General features: G+C 45.1%; 1 protein-coding gene across 13 annotated transcripts in view; it reads right to left on the bottom strand.

The window, feature by feature from the left end:
- The window catches only part of NRXN3 (neurexin 3), a 1,334,999-nt gene that overhangs the window by 1,145,793 nt on the left and 167,014 nt on the right, over window positions 1–22,192 (bottom strand). The gene's annotated exons all lie outside the window — the stretch shown is intronic.

Below are 22,192 nucleotides of genomic sequence, written 5' to 3'. Positions count from 1 at the left end.
TCTCTTCCCCCAGTGACTATAATGTTTGGGCAACATTCAGCAGACTAGCAGAACCAGGAGCCCAGCATCCACCAGTTCCTATTTCAGCCTCATCTCGCAGTTGGGAATGTATTGGATTTTAGCTTCCTCAAGTTGTGGCTCCCCCCGCCCCCCGCACACACACCTCACTTCTTTCCCCCTAGTAGGGCATTCCAGCTCCAGATTTGGATTAATATATAGGTTTTCCACTTCCACTGATATCTCAGGAAGCCATGAGGGCCATGGTTAAGGCAGTCCTTATCAGAGATAGCGCTGTATGATCTTTACCCCCGCCTTCCTCCATCCCCCCGCCAGTTCTGGATTCCTGGAACTTATCGCTAGGGCCCTACCAAATTCATGGCCATGAAAAATGTGTCACAGACCATGAAATCTGGTGTCCCCCTGTGAAATCTGGTCTTTTGTGTGCTTTTACCTTCTACTATACAGATTTCACAGCGGGGAGAACAGCGTTTCTCAAACGGGAGTTGCAGGGAGGCCACGAGATTATTTGGGGGGGGGGGGTCATGATATTGCCAACCTTACTTTTGCACTGCCTTCAGAGCTGGGTGGCTGGAGAGCAGCAGCTGTTGTCCGGGCACCCAGCCCTGAAGGCAGAACCCCGTGAGCCACAGCACAAAAGTAAGCATGGCAATACCATACTATGCCATCCTTACTTCTGCGCTACTGCCTTTAGAGCTGGGTGTCTGGAGGGTGCTGCCTGCTGCCTGAGGGTCCAGCTCTGCAGGCAGCAGCCTGGAAGTAAGGGTGGCAATATCGTACCATGCCATCCTTACTTCTGCAGTGCTGCTGGTGACAGCTCTACCTTCAGAGCTGGGCTCCTGGCCAGCAGTCACCACACTCTAGCTGCACAGCTCTGACGGCAGCGCAGCCGCCAGCAGCAGCGCAGAAGTAAGGGTAGCAAACGCAACCCCCCCTCCCCCCACACACATAATAACTTTGCGACCCTCCACAACTCCTTTTTGGGTCAGGACCCCTACAATTACAACATGGTGAAATCATGAAATTTATGATATTTAAAATCCTATGACTCTGAAACTTACCAAAATGGACCATGAATTTGGTAGGACCCTACTTATCACGGTACAGGAGAATATATTACATCGGATTACATTTCTTGGCAGTCATCACCTAAAGAGAAGTATCACACTGGGGCCTGTTGCATCTGTGGAAGTAAACAGAGCATGGGCGGTCTCCTGTCACATCATAACACTTAGCACTTCATCCTTTTCAAAGTGCTGTGGAGAGATTAACTAATCCTCACACCGCCCCTGAAAGGTCAGTCAATAGCACTATCCCAATTTTTCAGATGGGGAAATGGAGGCACAGAGTGGGGAGTCAGTGGCAGAGTTGGAATAAGAATCACATATAGAAGGAGGCAAGATCACCTTGAAAGAATTAGGCCCGGTCTACACTACTGCAGTAAGTTATGCTACTTACATAAATAACGTAACTGAAGTCGACATAGTTTAGGGCGATTTACTGTGGTGTCTACACCGTGCTGTGTTGATGGGAGACACTCTCCCACTGATTGAACTTACTCTTCTCAGGGAGGTGGACTACCAGAGTCGATGGGAGAGGTCTCTGCCATCGACTTAGCAGGTCTTCACCAGACCCACTACATTGACACCGCTGCATCAATTGCAGCAGTGCCAATTTACTGGTAAGTGTAGGCATGGCCTTAGAAACCCTCTGCACATGTAGGTTTTAACCAATACCATTTACAACTGGTGGAGTTTCTCACCAAAGAGGACTGTGCTTCAGTACAAGAAATACCAACCCCCTGCATGCAAGGCAGAGAGAAAGGAAGGCTCTCTCACTGGATGAACTGCTGACATGAAATGAGATCCCACTATGTGTAGTAAGAATGGCCCTGCTGTCTGATCAAGAGGGCCGTGTGTGCAGAGGCAGTGGCCCCAGGAGACACCATTTATTAAAGCGTCAGCATTCCCCTTGCTGGGTGACACAGAAGCTGCACTGCAGGACACCGCGATCTATCAGGTGGCTTGTTTTCACAAGGAAGCAGCTCGTAGTCTAATATTTATTTAACATCTGGCTCCCTGAGATCAACTTGCAGACAACACACTCCTTTATGGAAGAGTCGTGGAACTGCATTACTAATCTCCTGCCCCTCGCTGCTTACCACCCCACTCTTTCATGCCCTGCAGAGGATTCCTGGGGCTAAGGAAAGGGGCTCAGTAAATTGTGAGATTTGTTGAACCTCAGCCTCCCTTACCTCCCCAATTCAGATTTCTACCAACCTGTAGGAGAGTTGGGAGTTCATTACTCCCTCCGTGTTTCCTTCGAAAGAAACAAGACAACAGTGGGTAAGTCATGCGATGGGAAGGGCTGTGGGGCACCCGTTATGATAAGGTGGTAATGACCCCTCTGGGCCCCTACTGTGTCTTCCTAGCCTATATTAAAGAAAGGACAAGAGCTAGCAAGGTTTGGTTCTGGGGTCACCCTGCAGATATTGATCTAGTGACATAAAACACACGTTAGGAGACAAGCTGATTAGGAGCTTCTGGACTGAATCTTACACATGCTGTACATATAGTTCTTAAGTACGATTTCATAGACAAACCCTGCAGCTCCCAGAACACAGCTTTTCCCTTTGCAGCTAACTGCCAGTTCTAGTCCAAACCAAAACCTGGAATGAACTACAGCGACTCAGCTGCTAAACTCAGTACTCTACACTACATCCCTCCCTCCTCCTGTCCCCGCAAACTTTAAACAACCAGTAATTATTAAATTCACCACTTTGAAATATTTCCATCTTATAAATAAAATACAACAATGGGAATAAATGAAGCAATGTCAAAGTTTGATTGATCGATCAACACATCCACAAAAACAGTCACTTATATCACACAATCCTTCAAATGCACTGGAGGTTGATGTCTACTTCTTTTCAGGTAGTGATGACTTTCTGCCTCTGGAGAGCAGGGGGTTGGACTCACTCACTTGCCTGGGTTCAGTCTCTGTAAGTTGTCATCTTGCAGCACGGGAATATAAGGAAGGCTATGAAATGGTTTGATGTGAGATGCATTTCGAGTGACTTTATGGGATCTTCTCTGACTATCATGCTTTTGACTACTGTGATCTTGTAAGGCTCAGGATAGAAGGGCATAGAGTTTGTCTAGAGGCTGAAAGTTTGATCAGAGCTACATCTCCCATGTTGAAAGAGGTGGTCTTGGTCCACCTGTGCTGGGCGCACATCTTTTCACAACGCGCTTCGTTTCATTGTCATGTTGATGTAGAGGTTCATCACCTGCTCTTAGCTCATCTTGTGGCAATTTTGTTCTTAGCTGTCTGCCAAACAAAACAGTTGCTGCCACCATGCCAGCTGAATAGTAGGGAGTGGTTCAATAATTATGGAGGATACAAAATAGCTCCTGTTTCATGTCCAATCCACCAGCTGCAGCAATTCATAGTGCTTTCTTGAGCGTTTGCATAAACCTCTCAACTTCTCCATTGGCTTGCAGCCAGCACTGAGTAAATGTATGATGTTTGAAATTAAGTTAATCTGCAAACGGAGCCCTGAAAGGGAGTACCACTGTCAGTTTTAACAGCAGATATGCCATAGGCTGACAAATCTCGCCTATCTTGGTTATAACAGTGCTGGCAGAAGTAGTGCTGACCATTTTAACTTCTGGGTAATGAGAAGTCATCTATAACAACCAGTAAAAGCATCTGATGAAGTGGGTTCTAGCCCATGGAAGCTTATGCCCAGATAAATTTGTTAGTCTCTAAGGTGCCACAAGGACTCCTCGTTTTTTTGCTGATACAGACTAACACGGCTACCACTCTGAAACCCGTCAACCAGTAAATGGTTTTCCATTAGTGAGATCACAAAAATCCATCCTAACATCTGTCCATGGGGACGTGGACAGAGGAGATAGTTGTAGTGGAGGAATATGGTTTTCCAGAACTGCTGCCTGGCATAGTCTACAAGACTTAATGCAAGTTTCAGGAAGACTATCAATCCCAGGGAATCAGACTTCATCCTTTGAGCAGGGATTTTGTTTTTATCAGGCCCTGGTGACCTTCATGAACCAAAATCATGTGATCCCACAACAAATGCACAGCAACAAGTCTTATATCTCAGAGTAGGAGGTCTTCATCCATGACAACAAGTTCATCTTTAAACAGGCAAATAATTGTAGCTTGTGTTTCAGAAGTCAAATGTTATAGGCTACGTAGAAATTCTTTCCATTGACAACTTCAAAAAGTTTTGATGACCATTTGGAGACATGGCAGACTCTGCAGTTGTTACTATTTGTTGTAATGAGAGAGCTTTAGGAATGGTGTGGAAGAAGAGGAAGTTTACATGTGCTTCTGCTTTCTCTGTAGCGTTGTGATTGTTAGCTGCTTTGGGAATAGGGTGCTTTGTTATCCACCAAGGTTATTCTTTTCAGGTCAATAGATAACTTTGTAGCCATAATCTTGCAGCTTGAACATCCACCATTCAATGCAAGATGGTGGGCAAAAAGATTATTGAATACAGGTTCAAGAAGTTTGTGATCTGTTAGAATCATGAAGTGACATCTGTAAATGTAGAAATGAAAAATGGGAACATCCCCATGCTAGAGCAAAAGCTCCTCTTTCTCTCTAAAAAGAGTATTGTTGTTCAATGGGTGAAAGCTTTTCTGGCATAAGCAATGGTGTAAATTTGACCATACTGGTCAACCTGTGTGAGGACTGCTACTAATTCAACAGAGATGGCATCTATTAAAAGTTCAGTTCTCTTACTGGAATCAAAATAGGACATCACTAAATAACTGGCAAGGGATTTCTTAGTTCTTCAAATGCATTTTGATGTTCATTTGACCATATCCATATTTGATCTTTCCAGGTTACATCTCTCAGAATAAATCTGCCACATTGATTGGCAAGCCCTAGCCCTAGCAGGCTATGAACTTCAATGGGGTTCATGGGCACAGTGGCACTATGAATCTCCTTCACTTTCTTAGGATCCTCTCAGACACCATCTTTGGAGAATGTGTACGCACAGAGCTGGCTCTAAGTTTTTTTGCCGGCCCAAGCTCCAAGAGCATAACTGCCCAAGGAAAAAAAAAGGGTGGCCGGAATGCTGCCCCTGGAATTGTGCCACCCCAAGCACGTGCTTGCCTTGCTGGTGCCTAGAACCGGTCCTGTGTATGCAAAAAAAACCAAAACAAAAAACACTAATGTGGGTTTGATACGCATAATTGTCTGGGTTTAACCGACAAACTAGTCGGGGATCGGTCCTGCTTTGAGAGGGGGACTGGACTAGATGACCTCCTGAGGTCCCTTCCAACCCCTGATATTCTATGATTCTATGAAGTTTCTGCTTCTGTAAGCACTCAAAAACAGCTGCTAGTCAAGTGTCGTGCTCTTCAGTTGTGATGCCAAAACCAAATATGCCATCACTCACATTAAAAATGCCAGGGATTCCAGCTAGTACCTCATGTATGGTGTTCTTAAATATTTCTGCAGCTGAAGAAATGCCATAACTGAGTCATTTATAGCACTAAAGACTTATATGTTGTGAGGATTGTTATGTACCTTGACTCAGGGAGCAGCTCAAGCTGATGGCATCTTGCTGTGAGGTCAAGCTTAGATAATAACTTTGCTCCATTCAGATTTGCAATATTCTCATCTACCGTGGAGTGATGTGTTGCTCGTGTTTGCATATCCATGGAAATTTGGATTTTGACTAGTTGCTTTGGTTTCCAACCACTATTATTGGGGAAACCCATGGTGTGGGGCGACATATGGAAGTTCTTCCACCAGCTTTCTGACTTGGAAAGCAATGTGTCTGCACGGTAGAGCGACAGGCTGAAACATGTCATCAAAGTGAAAATTTATTTGCTGTCCCTTCAACTTTCCTATTCCTTTGAACATGTCCTCATGAGACTGGAGGAGTTGATCTAGCCAGCTAGGCTGTACCATTTGGATCATCTGAATCAGTCCTAGTGCACTTGCTCTGGCATAACTAATCAGTGTATCTGTGCCCATTAGTCATTGTGTACATTGGACAGGTAACAGACCTGTCCTTAAATACAAAATGAGCTGAGAATATACCACACGTTGTCAGTGAGACTGGATTTCCACAGGCATATACTTTTAGTGTTGTCGGTTGTTAAAGCCATTTCTGTGGCATGGCATCATACACACTCTGATCCATCACATTCACTGATGCACCAGTGTCAATTAAAATTTCAGTCTTGTACCCTGGTGTGACGATGTGGCATCATGATTGAACAATGTGCTCAGAAGACTTTGTTCTTTTGTGGAATACTGTTAAGACATAAGAGCTGTCACGTTCTGAGATTTTGGCTTGAAGCATGTTCACTTGATTCTTGACGTGTTTGTTAGAAGTTTCTCAACACCTGTATATTGTTTTAAAGTAAGATTCCACACACCACTGATTTACTCCTGCATCTCAAAGAACACAGCATGCAGCTTCCATATTGGTACCTAACAATCCTCTCTAGTCCAAACCAACACCCAGAATGGACTACAGTGGCCCAGCTGCTGTTCTCAGTTCCCTAAAAGACTGGCACAGATCACTGAATGGATTCTCCACACGCTGCCTCCTGCCTTAGCCAGCAGAGCCCAGGTGCAGTCTACTGAACCTTAACTCCTTTCAGTAGCATAGCAGAGTGAGTCTGTCACTTTGCACAGTCTGATATAACAGCAGAAGAATAATGGTAACTTGTATCTCTGGATCTCCATTCATCCTAATGGATCCTAAGGTATTTTGCAAATTATACAAAAAACTTTCCCCACGACTGAAATGCAGCCAGATCAAGGGTGGAACACAGTAGGAACTCAACAGCATTATGCAAGCGTTTAGAGTAGGAAGTGACAAAGAATCCTGTATCCAACTGAAAATGGAGGGGACATTTAGGGAGGGAGAATTTGATTAAATAGAATGGAATTCTTGCTATGACATTGGAGCTAATTCCCTGACTCTTGCAAAAAGTGCCATAAGCTCTTTAATGGTTAAGACCTCAGTTTTACATCTGATCTGAAAGCCAGAACCTCCAGCAACACAGTGCTGCCTAACACCATGAGGAATTTTGCACATGCTAACTGATCAGATCTCAAACTCAGAGATGCATTTTATCTGGCCTCCAAACAAAACATGGCCCTTAATTTTAGGACATTAGCTATAAGCAATCTAAGTTTTGTCCTCACATGGCACTTCCTCAAATGTTGTACCATCTGCTGTACCAATCCAGGGCATGCGCAGGAATTTACATTTGACCGCTTTTAGAGGGGCATATTCTGTGCCCGCACCGCAGCCCTTGGGCCAGAGGAGCTGTCAGTTCCCGCTGTCGCCCCAGAGGAGTTCTGTGCCCCCACTGATTATTGGGGGGCATGCCCCTGCTTGCCCCCCCTTACGCACACCCCTGTACCAATGTATTACAGTTGCTAACATTTTTAACTATAACAAATCCCCCCATACCACTACAGTTCCCAACTGTAGAGTATAAAATACAAGACAGTGAAACCCTGCAAAAATGTACAGTAGGAAGCTGATCCAGGTTCATTGCTGGATTACACTCTGACTTAAGCAGGACATGTTTTCCCAAGGAAGTATGCTTAACAGTTGGATTCCACAAACCTGATTTGAGCCAGTGATACTTACTGGCATTGACCACTGCTTAATAGAGACGTTATTTCTGCTTAAGTGGGACAAGATGGTTCTATTAAGGCAACTTCGCTGAGAGTCAGTGCTATGGCACTTTAGCATAAGACCTCAGCAGGCTTCTGTTAGTTGAGTTTAATTGGGACAAGAGGGTATTCACACGTATCAACTCTACTGTTTTGTACACAGAGCTAAGCCCTGAGAGCTGCTGCTTACAACTCACACTGAAGTCAATGGGAGTCACAGGTTGATAGCACTTGCTGAACAGCTGTCAGGAGCTGACTCCATATGTATCCAATTAGGGCCGGATTCTATTTCACAGCAGTCGATGGAAGTTGTACCATTCACTTTAATAGGAGCTAGATCCAGTCTCCAACATTTGTTCCTCATTTGGAGATGGTTAAGGAAAAGGCTAGAACAAAGCAACTCAAAATGCTTTTGAGATTGCCTCTCAATTTGGATTTTGGCCTGCATCTACTCTCATTAGTTGATAATCTCCTACCAAGGGACAAAAATCAAGTGTCCATGCTGATTCCTTTAGATCTCTCAGCTGCCTGTAACATTACTGACTATGGGGTTTGCTGGCAAACCGGCAGACTCTAGCGAGAGGATATGGCATGGCTCACATGGTTCTATTCTTTCATATTTGGGAGATCGCAGAGGCTGTTTTGGAGTAAACGGACATCTACCCCATAGTAAATCTCATGCACGTTTATGTTCTGTCTCCCCACAGCTGACCACGAAGCTGCTGGTGGAGATGCTGAGTTGATGTGTTGTGATGCCATCTGTTCCCATCTTCAAAATTCCAGACAACAATGGAAATAACAGGCCCTGTGTGTGCCTGAGACAGGGGAAGGATGGCAAGGAAAGAGTTAAAGCAGACTAAAGCAGGATGAGACCCAATACAAAGACAATGTCTCGCAGTTCGTTTCTCTACCATTTCTTCTGCACTAATTCACAATCATTATAATGTCAGGACAAGCTTCCATATGCTTCATTTAATGACATTAATTAATTTCACACACTTCTGTTTTCTTTAAAAAGCAAGTAATGAAAAAACATTCCATTCTCCGCAAGAAAGAATACAGGTCGGCTATCGGAATTCAGCTTTCTTTTATGGGAAGAAAGGGAAAAAAGCTAATTGGTGCATCCGCTGGACCATGTCAGACTCTCTCGCCTCCTTCACTTTACCTCCCACCCTCCACCCAAACTCAGGTCTCCTAACCACCCTTGTGCCCTCCGCCCTGCATCCAGCTTTCTGACAAGCCAGTTCTTTCCACATGAAAAAGAAATAACTGGCTAGGGAAACGTCTGGGGCACCTATCTCCCTGTCCAAATAATGAATCCATTAACAGCACAGAGGAAAGGAATAAATGCATTAAGGGGCTTAGCAGATAACAGAGAGAGAAGCACAGCCTGTACGTTCCTGTTCTCTGGTGCTCAGACAGTTTAACCCACAGCTGCAGCACCAGAAAAACAAAAAGGAAAGAAAAGAAAATACCAGCGAACTGATCCCACTTTACAATTCTCTCTTTTATTTTTTCATGGGAAAACCAGTTTTGCTCCTTGCCTGTGTCTGACTTTTGCCATCTTCTATGCCAACTATTGTACTACTTTGTGGCTGTATTATTTATGATCTATTATTTAGACAAGTTTGGCCCGATTGTCAGAGGTGTTGAACACCCAGTTTCAGTTTAAACTGAAGTCAATGAGAATGAAGAGTGCGCAGGACCCTTGAAAAAAAAATCAAACCCAAACTGGGCACTCAAGATCACTGGCCACTTTTAGCCCAGGGCCAATAAGTCTGTTGCAGGGCTAGGAACAGAACTCAGGAGTCCTAACGCTGACATCAGATTCATCCTCAAGACTATCCTCTCTCTGAGTTGTCCTACATGCCCTGCACCTTACATGTTATTTAATAATGGTTTACGATTTAAATCAGAGTAATGTCCGTAGGAGTCAATCTGTCGAAATTACATTGTGGGTCTCCAGATTTATTCCTCCAACTCATAACTGATCAGTTTACAAGCTAAACCAAGGATTCTTTAACTACCAGCTAATGCAAGCACAGGCTAAGATCTGAAAACCCAACTAAGTTGCTTCTTAGTTAGCAGGAACACAGCAGACATGGGAATTGGAACATAACCAGTGTTATGGCATATACAAACCCCACGCTGGGCCCGAGCAGGGTAAAAGGCCATATCTGGTCCAGGTAGCCCTGCTGAGCATATGCAAATTAGATATGCGGTTTAAAAGGAGCTCAGAAGCCCAGGCAAAGGATGGTGGACAGGGTGCAGGAGAGATGAATCCTGCTCCAGGAAGCTAGACAGAAGGTTGAGCCTGAGAGCGGACCACAGAGTGGGTAAGGCCCACAGGCAGTACCTTCTCCAACCCTTTGAGAACCAGCAGGTCTTGCAGGGCCCTGCCCATTTGGACTCTTGTTAAGTGATTGCCTGTTTGGACTATATGAGTTATGCCTCAAACTGAAGGGACACAGATAGGAAGTAGTCCAAGGCAGTTTCTCTGCAGGGAGGATCCTTCTGGTGTTGCTTGCCACAGACATCTGGGTTAGACCCGGTGCAGAGAGAAGGCCTGATTCCCATATCACACCCCTTTAAGGGCCAAGGCCCAGATGCAAATGCAGGCCAGAAGATTCCCAGCTTAGGATCAGGAACCAGGCACCTCTACTCTCCTGACAGAAAGGCAAAGGACCCAAGGTCAGGTGCGCCATTGCTAAGTCTCCACCCTCCAAGCACCCTAACACAGGCAGATAGTGGTTAAATATGGAAGGATGGGTTGAGCAAGTTGAGTCTCAAAGTCACTTGAGTATTTCCAGGAGGGTGGAGGGAAAAAAAATTAGGAGAGTGGAGCTTGGATCATTAAATCCATTTGATCCTGCTTTTGCCTGCTATAGATGCCTAAGGAAAAACAGACTCTAGTTGGCTGGTCTGTAGATCCGGGGAGGGGGGGTGTCCATAGATCCACGGGGGGTCCATAGAACCAGCGCTATGGAAAACTTGCTTGTTGTTTGCTAAATAAGTGCTGATAGCATGGATGGAATACGGGGACCAAAACAGTGAGGGTGCCATGTAGACTGAACTTCCCCACGACTCCTAGAAGATACCCCTCTAGGGTCGAGGCTGAAGCACACTGGCACCAGCCTTGAACCACGCTACCAGACTATATCCATCCATCCCATGCGTAAATAGAGAATGTCAGACTCCCAGTCTGTCAATCTGTGCCTCTTCCCAGGGGTCTCGAGGATTGTGAGGCACCTTACTATCGCCTGCCAGCTCTGTGAGAAAGTCTTGTCTGTGCCTACTGTGGTTCAGCTCTCCGTACTCACCAGCCTCTGATAACACAAGCACTGCCTTCCAGATTTCCACAGGCTCTGCCTGTACAGGTCAGTGACAGGCACACACCAGCCCCCACCTGCTCCCAGTCCTGTGAGCGTCCCTCTGGCATGCTCAGCCCCTGGTGCACTGAACACTGATAACTTAAATCTGCTATTCCCAAAGGAATAATACGCACCATCTTCTAAGATTCAATTCAAGATCACCACTCTACTTAATGCACTGCACTTAAGTGTGTGTGTGTGTGTATATTAGTGAAAACAAGAATAAGTTTATCAAAGAACAGAGATTGGCGTGATAGAAGGAAGAATATTGGAAACAAATGGTTACATATAAAACAAAATCAGAACATGCTTTTTAGAGGCTAACTTAACTCACAAGGTGCTCCTCTCTCTCTTACAAGATAGCTCACCCCAAGTCCTTTTCCCAGCATTTACAACCAGTGTGGCTGAGATCCCTTCTGATCAGATCAAGCCCACTGGTGGCTTGTCCTCACAGAATGAAGGAATAATGGGGGATCATCTGCACACTAGATGCAGTTCCAAAAGTTCATTGTCTTACCCCTAACCAAGATAACCCTGGCTGTTTGTTTTTCCTGCAGCCCCTGCAATCTATTGATTAGCATTTTGCTCAGATTGTAAATGGGCATGCTTTGTGAACCATACAGTACTGAATTTGCTCATGATCTGCCAGAGAGAGAAATGTCTCTCCCTGCTGTCTGACAAGAGTATGCAGATCACCTTTTGGTGACCTGCTATAACTTAGACGTAGACAACAGACTTTTTAGTGTATACATAACTTCACATATTTTCCATACATATATCTCACAATGATTATGATGACCAGTGTGACAGAGGCTTCATTAGAGATTTTAGACAACATTCTTTGGTGGACTAGTGTGTAGTGATCAGACCCAGGGGATCCCTGTAACCTTCATATACCCCTGTCTCTCTACCAGCTAGCATCAAGAGATCGCTGGGTCATACAATCCAATATCTTTCACCAGTGCTAAGCTCACTGCAAAAACCCCTGCAATCAAATAGCAATGATGGAGGTGGAGAAGAGATCCAGAGAAGCAACATGGCTGCCAAAAGGAAGGTGAGCAGCAGTGGTTTTCAGGGTTATAATGGGAAACAAGTCCGGCATCTGTGGCAATGAGCGGGGCAGAAGTTCTGCCAGTACAGGGACTTTGAGAGCTACTGAAAACTCCCCCTCCTGCTGAGCTAGCAGAAAGGAAAACTCTCTCTCTCTCTCTCCTTGCCCTTTTACTCCCACTTTCTCTGCCCTCCTTCCCTATCACAATTTCTCTCCCCGTTGCTGTTCCTCTGTCCTTCCCCTCCTCCAACTTTCTCCCCCTTTGTGTCTTTTCCCTCTCCCCGGTCTCTCACTCTCTCTCATAAAAAGATTGTCCTTGTTTTTCTCCTTTATTTACTTTCCAGAGAGAGAATGACAGCAGTGGCACCTGCTTTGCACGCTGCGGCTCATTCTCTTCACTTCATTTTCCTCTCAGCTCAGGCTTGGCAGTTCCACCTCAGCGCTGCTCTCTAGAGACTCTCACAGCAAGGAGCAGCTTTGACTTTCGCCTCTTAAACTTTGATAAGTTAAGCAAGAACAAGGGAGGGCAGTGGGCAGCTGCTGGAAGAGGAAAAAATGTATAACACCAACTCCAGTCAGCCATTTTGAAGGTCATATCACATGGGCTTTCCCTTTTGTCTGCAATTGGAGAATGCCATGCCTGAACCATCACAGGAATTGCAATGAGATTGAGTCCGGGAAATAATCCTCCCCTGTCAAGGTTCCTTCCCCACTCCGAACTCTAGGGTACAGATGTGGGGACCTGCATGAAAAACCCCCTAAGCTTATTTTTACCAGCTTAGGATAAAACTTCCCCAAGGTACAAACTATTTTACCTTTTGCCCCTGGACTTTATTGCTGCCACCACCAAGCGTCTAACAAATATATAAGAGGGAAAGAGCCCGCTTGGAAACGTCTTTCCCCCCAAAATCCTCCCAAACCCTACACCCCCTTTCCTGGGGAAGGCTTGATAAAAATCCTCACCAATTTGCATAGGTGAGCACAGACCCAAACCCTTGGATCTTAAGAACAATGAAAAAGCAATCAGGTTCTTAAAAGAAGAATTTTAATTAAAGAAAAAGTAAAAGAATCACCTCTGTAAAATCAGGACGGTAAATACCTTACAGGGTAATCAGATTCAAAACATAGAGAATCCCTCTAGGCAAAACCTTAAGTTACAAAAAGACACAAAAACAGGAATATCCATTCCATTCAGCACAGCTTATTTTCTCAGCCATTTAAACAAAACAGAATCTAACACATATGTAACTAGATTGCTTATTAGCCCTTTACAGGAGTTCTGACCTGCATTCCTGCTCTGGTCCCGGCAAAAGCAACACACAGACCAAGAGAACCTTTGTTTCTCCCCGCCTCCAGCTTTGAAAGTATCTTGTCTCCTCATTGGTCATTTTGGTCAGGTGCCAGCGAGGTTATCCTAGCTTCTTAACCCTTTACAGGTGAAAGGGTTTTTCCTCTGGTCAGGAGGGATTTAAAGGTGTTTACCCTTCCCTTTATATTTATGACATCCCCAAATATGACTTTTCCTTTAAAAAGAGTTGCAAGGGAATGAATAACTGCAGCAAGCAGAAAACATGAGGGGAGAATAATGGCCAAGGCCCCTCAGCCAACATTAGTGCCATCAGATCAGCAGTGAGAATGAGAGAAGGGGAAAGACAGCCAGCTAGATAGTACATTTCTAATAGTTACCACCTCATAATGCTAGAGAAACAATAAAGGATCCAGAGTGGCAGGGGAGGGGATCCTGCTGAATCATGACTTTACCTTCCCAGGAACTTTACCACCTCTGCCTGCCATCCTCACCTGTTCCAAAAAGGTGCCCTAAAAATGCCCTCCCTATACATGTAACAGTGATGACAGACCCAGATGCGACAGTGGGGGCAAGGGACACAAGGTTAACAACTGCATTTTTGCATAATGGCTTATTTCCCCTCATTGCTGTTCATAGCAGGGATGGATTAATTAGCCCAAATAATAATCATGGTGCCAGTGAGCTATATTATTTCTTGATTACTCAGAGCTTTATTTTTAAAAAGGCCCAAACCTTCAACCATCAATCTACCTGAGCACACAGCTAGTCCATGTACGCACATATTCCCAGCTCTGTCAACCCTCGGCTCCTCTCCACTGCCTCTAATGGCACATTACACCAACTTCTTGTGTCCTGTCTTGACTTCCCTGGGAACTGTGGATGGCCAGCACCTCTGAAAAATCAGGCCCAATGTGCGTGAAGTGGAGCATCAAAACCAGATGCAAAATCAAAAGTCATTTTTGGAAATGTGGGCCTAAGACCTGCCCCAGATGACATAGCGAGTCAGTAGAACCAGTGTTAGAGCTCATGATTTCCAACTGCGTGTTCACAATGCTAGACTATGCTTACTCTATTATTAGAACAGAGACTATTAATCTATTATGTCTCTATATCCCCTGTCACCACAAAAGGTTCCAAAAAGTGCTTTGTGGACTACATACAGATGTCACCTCATCCTCTGTAACACAGCCACTTCGGGGACGGCACATAAACGCTGCCCGAGAGTTTTGGACAGGAAGTGAAGAATGCAGTATCGAATGGAAAGTGCAGGGAGGAGGGATCTATTGTGGGAAAATATTAGTTCTTCTTTTGGAATTTAGCCTGGACAATGGGGCTTACACCTCTGTGGTAGCTCAGGGGATATTTCATTGATCAGATCTTCTGTTTTACTTCTCATCCAAAACATAACCATAGCAGCACATCATTAACTCCTAACACAATGCTGGATTCCTGGTAAAATTATGTGAACTAGTAGTACCACCTACCGAATCACCAGTACCACTTGCTGCCACACCATTCTTTCTCTTTGAAGATCTCCCTCCAGGTAGTGACCAAAACACATTGTTGCTTAACTGCAAAGACCTAACAAGATCACAGCCATAAACCAGATTACGGCTTTGTACTTGTCCAGCACCCCAAGTTGTCCAGCACCCCAAGCATCAAGTTGAGTGAATCTTGTGGTGAGGCTTTGCTTACCAAATGTGGCAGCTGGGTCATCTTAGCCAGATAAAATAAAAACAAGAGAGGTAAGAGATAAAGGATGAGAGAGGAAGAGAAAAAGAGCTAAACAGTGTGCAACCCAAGCTTGCAAATTATCATGGACAAAGGACAGTCTCAAACAAAGAGTAATTCAACCATATCGAACACCTTTTCTCCTAATCAGACAAGAACACACTGGCTGGCTGGGGAGAAGGCATGCAGCCAGCTCAGGGAGAGCACAAGGTTAAATACTGCCAGTCAAGGAGCTAGAAGTGCTTGGACACTTTGACCAGCTGCAGGAAGGCAGGTTGTATATGCAGAAAGGAAGGTGAGTTTTATATTATTTTACATCCACGACATATTATCCCAGGCCTGGGTTTCTTCCATCACCTCCACTCAGTGCAGTCCTTTCACTTTTTTGACATACACTAATCCTGATTCACACACTGATCTCAGGAGTGAAACTTGGAGGACTAATCCCACTCACCTTTTAGACTCCTGGGATGAAATCCTAGCCTCCCATGAACTCAATGGGAGTTTTACCACTGACTTCAATAAAGTTGGGATTTCACCCTCAGGATTTATCTCCCTGTAGGGAGGCATAGTTGGGCCTGCATGTCCAGCTGTGGTAACTGAATGGCCATTTTTTAGCATGAAAATCTGAATACTGGGCTTAAAATTTTCAATTTAAAAGAGAAATCCCCCCAACCCTATTATTTAACATCATGTCTGTTCTTCATTAAAGGTGCTGAAAGGGAAAACGTGGCTGAAATGCATATATTTTGATTGTAATCTCTGCCTCAGTATGATACAATGCAAACTGAGTCCTGTGCATCACATTTTCTAATCTATCATTTACTGAGCATTTTGCAACACTTTATCTCAATTTTTTCCTGGGGTTCATTTCAGATTTTTGTAGAAGTTGAAAAATCATACTCAATTGCGTATTCAGGCAAGTCAACATACCTTATCAGCTGCAACGTCAGTGCAGTCTGTTTGTTGGTGGGGGGTGGGGGGTTTAAGTGAAAATGTCTACGGAAATTGATGGGGATTGCAGGGGGAGCTTACCTGCTCCATAAATTCATAACTAGTTTGAAGACGAATCAAAAATTGCAGGTGCTGCTCTCAAGCAATGCTCCGAACGTTCTGGTCCAAATTCACAGCTGTTAAAAATTAGATTTCAGTGGAGCTGCATCCATTTACACTAGCAGAGAGTTTGGGCCTCAGGGTTGTCTATCAAATATAGTCAGATCATAGTACTAGTTTGAGCTGAACCAGAGGGGAAGAACATATATCTGTTGTTACTCAAGGATCCTATGAGGATGTGAAACAGGGACACGGTATGGCTGTTTAAATCCAAGCAATCCAATAGGTTTGGTACATTTATTTCTTTGCATTCAGTGTCTTATGTGATGCTAAATGGATCTATGAAATGAGGGCCCGAATGGACTCAGAGTAATGCCTCTTGAAGCGAATGGAGTCACATCAGTATAAAAGCGGTGCAAGAGGAGAATCAGGCCTTTTGATTCTTCCCCCTTTCTCCTTACACTATGTTACATTGATCCAGGAAGCAGTTTACCTGAAAAACTACATACAGACAATTTGTTTTAAACAAACAGTCACTGGCAGATCACACTGGTCCCCAGCGGAATGCAAGTGTCTTGAAACACAAAAGGCAGGGAAACTGAAATTGAAAATTGATCTCACACAGGCTAGAAGAGTGATTTCCTAGCTGGGATTTTAAATAACTCTTTTTTCTCCTCATTTTACTCACACACTCACATTTCTCTCCTCTAATTCCTCAGCTTTTGTCAACTAGGAACAAAGACCTCCACCATCCCTCTCTATTTCGCCAACCTTCTCATCAATATATTCTATTACCGAATGGGGGTTTAAGCTTTTTTCTTCTTCTTAATCAATAGGAAGCAAAGCAAAGAGAAAAATTAAAAACTCTAGAAAATGAAGAAAAAGGTGCTTTAAAAAGCTAATCGCTGCTAAACACTGACAGCTTATTGGAACATCACACAAAACCCCCGCTATAATCTATTTGGCTCCACACCACTGTGAAAAGTTAGGCTGCCTGCAAAAGACAACCTGGATGGGCAAAGGGATTGCCATGGTTATCACCTGGGAAAGGTGGAAGGGACAGGCCACAGAGAGGTGTAGTCTAGAGGTCTGAGCATAGCCCGGGAGCCAGGAACTTCAGAGGTTAATCCTGTTTATTACACCAACACACCTTCTGTGGCCTTTGGAAAGTCATGTCACCTTTTTGTGCCTCAGTTTCTATATCTGTAAAATAGCAATAATGATAATGACCCTCCTCTGGGGTCATGAGAATTGTTTAGTTCATATTTGTAAAGTACTTTGATGATGGAAGCAGCAATTATTAACTATGTAAAGAAAGAATGATTCCCTGTTCTATTTAGGGTACCAGACAAGGCACCAAGTTCTATTCCTGGCTCTCCCACAGACATGCTCTTTAATCTTGCTCCTCACTTTCTTCGCCTGTAAATTGGGAACAATAACACTTCCTTGTTGGAAGATGTCATTCATTTATGTTTGTAAAGCACTGTGAGGTTCTAGGGTGGAAGGCACTGCATAAAGTATTATGGAGTGCCCCTTGCCACACCGCAGTTAAGGTTGTTAATTATTATTATCATGCCCAGCTCATTTCAGAATTTCTAAACAATTCATAGAGGCCCCTCGCTTCCATACAGCAATGAGTGATTCTGGTTTCATCCCCACCTTCTCCTAGCTACACCAAAGGTATCAATCCTTTGTGTGTGGAAGCAGTCCCCTCACTGAGGCCTATAAATCATTGGAAAATGACCTACCTGTAAGAGTAGTTAAGCACTAGAACAAATTACCTGAGGATGTTATGAAATCTCTGTCACTGGAGGTTTTTAAGGACAGATTAGACAAACTGTTGTCAGGGATGGTCTAGATAATACTTAGCCCTGCTTCAGCGCAGGGCACTGGACTACATGACTGTGACGAAGCGGGACTGTTCTTAATGTTTCCTCTGAATATTGTGGGGGTGCCTCCATAGGGGGAGGGATAGCTCAGTGGTTTGAGCATTGGCCTGCTAAACCCAGGGTTGTGAGTTCAATCCTTGAGGGGGCCACTTAGGGAACTGGGGCAAAAATTGGGGGATTGGTCCTGCTTTGAGCAGGGGGTTGGACTAGATGATCTCCTGAGGTCCCTTCCAACCCTGATATTCTATGATTCTATGATTTCCCCTATGCAGTTCTTAAGTATCTAGGTGGTGGGATAAGGGTGTATGATCGTTGCAGAGCCCTAGAGGGCAGGTGTGTGCAGGGGTCTGGACACAGAGAATGGCCGACACCCTGTTTCCTGGCAATTGATGGCCTGGCCCCTCCCCCCTGCAAGGTGAGAGCTAAAGGGTTGGAGAACAAAGGAATCAGGTGACCTCCTGGCCCGGGAAAGGGATAAAGCCCAGAGGAAGAGGGGCTGGAGAGAGTTTCAGTTTGGGGCTGGCTGGGGACATGGAGTGAAGTACAGACGGGGTTGTCTGCCCCACCCAAAATGGACCCAGCTGAGGGGTCCTGTTCTTTGCACCTACAGGCTCTGTTTTAGACCATGTTCCTGTCGTCTAATAAACCTCTGTTTTACTGGCTGGCTGAGAGTCACGTCTGACTGCGAAGTTGGGGTGCAGGACCCTCTGGCTTCCCCAGGACCCCACCTGGGCAGACTCGCTGTGGGAAGCGCACGGCGCGGTAGAGGATACTGAATGCTCCGAGGTCAGACCCAGGAAGGTGGAAGTTGAGTGAGCTCTGTGTCCTGAAGACAGTCTGCTCACAGAAAGGAGACTTCCCCAGAGTCCTGACTGGCTTCGTAGGGAGCAGTTCCAGAGCATCGCCCGGGGACTCCACGACAATGACCTAGTGAGGTCCCTTCCAGTTCTACATTTCTATGATTGCTTGAGACCAGTCTTCTCCTAGCATTGATATTTTCTGCATCTCTCTCACCCTCTCGGTCTTTATGACTTTTTAAATGATCTTGGTCATTTCAGTTGCTCTCCCCTCCTGTCTCTTCCTGGACTAAGACTCCTGTGGTAGGGACATTACAAGACGTTACTGTGGAGGATCAGAATCCAGGTGGAGAATACTCAGCAGGGTTTTAAAGGGACACTGAATCATGTCTACGCAATGGAACATATTCTGTGCTGTGCCGCACAGGAAGCACAGGCCAGTGGGAGGAGCAAAGGTAAGCCACCTTTGCACAGCCTGGCTTCTGAGCCAAAGCCCTGGTAGTTGCTCTAATTTACAGCAACTGTACATGAGTTGCCTAAGGTCTGTGCCACAGCCTGGTGCAACTCAGAATCTTCACAACTGGCAGCGCTATGGAGTCTTCCCTTCCACCTTTGGCATGGCCCCTCCTTCCCTTAGATGACACTAAACTGGGAGGAGAGGTAGATACGCTGGAGGGTAGGGATAGGATACAGAGGGACCTAGACAAATTGGAGGATTGAGCCAAAAGAAATCTGATGAAGTTCAACAAGGACAAGTGCAGAGTCCTGCACTTAGGATGGAAGAATCCAATGCACCGCTACAGACTAGGGACCGAATGGCTTGGCAACAGTTCTGCAGAAAAGGACCTAGGGGATACAGTGGACGAGAAGCTGGATATGAGTCAATAGTGTGCCCTTGTTGTCAAGAAGGCCAATGGCATTTTGGGATGTATAAGTAGGGGCACTGCCAGCAGATCGAGGGACGTGATCGTTCCCTTCTATTCGACTCTGGTGAGGCCTCATCTGGAGTACTGTGTCCAGTTTTGGGCCCCATACTACAAGAAGGATGTGGAAAAATTGGAAAGAGGGCAACAAAAATGATTAGGGGACTGGAACACATGAGTTATGAGGAGAGGCTGAGGGAACTGGGGATGTTTAGTCTACGGAAGAGAAGAATGAGGGGGGATTTGATAGCAGCTTTCAACTACCTGAAAGGGGGTTCCAAAGAGGATGGCTCTAGACTGTTCTCAGTGGTAGCAGATGACAGAACAAAGAGTAATGGTCTCAAGTTGCAGTGGAGGAGGTTTAGGTTGGATATTAGGAAAAACTTTTTCACTAGGAGGGTGGTGAAACACTGGAATGCGTTACCTAGGGAGGTGGTGGAATCTCCTTCCTTAGAAGTTTTTAAGGTCAGGCTTGACAAAGCCCTGCCTGGGATGATTTAATTGGGGATCAGTCCTGCTTTGAGCAGGGGATTGGACTAGATGACCTCTTGAGGTCCCTTCCAACCCTGATATTCTATGATTCTATGATTCCCCCAGCATGTCCTCCACACTGGAAGCTGTAAGGCGGACGGGGTGGGATGGTTGTGGTGCCTTTACAACCCCTATGTACCAACAGAATGGTACATATGACAGGAGGTCAGAATCAGCCCTGATGTGTTGAAAAAAAGATTCTCACCTGTGTTACTAACAGCTGGAATTATTTATCTGATAATAGCCTTCAAACATGTGAAGGGCTGTTACAAAGAACGGTGATGGGTTGTTCTCTGCGTCCACTGAAAGTAGGACACAAAGTAATCAGCTTAAACTGTAGTAAAGGAGATTTAGGTTAGATATTAGGAAAAACTTTCGAACAGTACGAGTAGTTAAGCATCAGAATAGGCTTCCAAGATAAATTGTGGAATTCTCACCATTGCAGGTTTTTAAAAACAGGTTAGACAAACCCCTGTAAATCTAGCAGGGAAATGTGTAACACACACCAATGGTTGGAAATTGAAGTGAGACAAATTCAGATTGGAAACAGGTTGTAAACTTTTAACAGTGAGGGTAATTACCCATTGGAACAATTTACCCAGGGGCTCCATCATGGACAACTGGGTGTTGTTCTAAAAGAGCTGCTCTAGGAATTACTTTGGGAAAGTTCTATGGCCCGTGTTATCCAGGAGGTCAGACTAGATGATCACAATGGTCCCCTTGGAATCTTTGAGAGCTCCAGCCCCATTTTGCAGACTCAAAAGCAGAAACAGGCCCCCAGTAAAACCTTTGAGGCAAACTCCAGGAACTTTTTTTAACCTCCTGAAATGAACTGAATTATAAACCCTAAATCTGAGCCCTCCTGGACTCCAGACCTAAACCCAAAGTGATCAGATTTCATACAGAGAGATTCACACTGCGAACTCTGATCCAAACCTAGATCCGGACACAAAATTTCAAACCAAGATTCTAGCATAAAAATGAAGAAAATTTTGTTTAAAAAATAAGCAAAAGAACCCCCAAAAATTTCCAACCCCCAATAAGGTTCAGAGTCAGTTTAACTTTGAGGTGAAGGTGAAGGTTGGTTCTGATTTTATCCAAACTGATTTCTCCCATCTCCCTCAACATCCTTGGTTCCTCTCCACAGCTGAAATGGGTTGTCTGTCTCTGTTCACCAGCCCATTCCCCACTGCACTCCTGAGACACAAATCAGATAGGAGCCCGTCCTGTCAGGAAGATTTAACCTCCAAGCGATGCATTTTAATTACAAGGTCATTTTCATTAGGAGGGTATACCAGAAGGCACTCACCTCTTGAGCACCATCTGCTCCTGCATGTGGTACTGCAGGCCTTTTCCCACTCCTGGAGCCCCATGTAGGTTGTTGACTGCACTTGGCAGGCCTTCAGTGGCTCAGCCCTCTGGCCAAGTCATAAAGTCCAAATGAACCCCTTCCAGGGTAGTAAAGAGTCTAATAAAAGAACAATCTCTTTGCCCTCACTACGGTCTTTGGCCCTGCTTTGGGCCCTTTAAATTCAGTCCTTTGCTCAGGCTTCCGAGGGAGTCTGATCCCCTTCTTGGGGTTTATACCACTTTGCTGGTGGGGAACTTGGGCCTGCCCTCTACTCCAGGTTCCAGGCCAGAGATCCTACAAATAGCAGCCATGTACCACTCACTTCAATTCATTGCTGCTACTTCCCTGGGCCTCTTTCCACCGGAACCCTTTAACTTACCTCAGGGTCAAAGTTCTCAGGTCCTTTCTTTCCCAACTTAAGCAAACGCAGCCAGAACCAAACTCCAGTTATCCCCCAGGCTTCTTTGGCATGAGAGGAGCACCCA

Source organism: Eretmochelys imbricata, chromosome 6, assembly GCF_965152235.1.
Source record: "Eretmochelys imbricata isolate rEreImb1 chromosome 6, rEreImb1.hap1, whole genome shotgun sequence".
In the NCBI taxonomy this organism is placed as follows: Eukaryota; Metazoa; Chordata; order Testudines; family Cheloniidae; genus Eretmochelys; species Eretmochelys imbricata.
The sequence above is the reverse complement of the archived record's forward strand: the minus strand, read 5'-3'. Positions and strand labels throughout refer to the sequence as shown.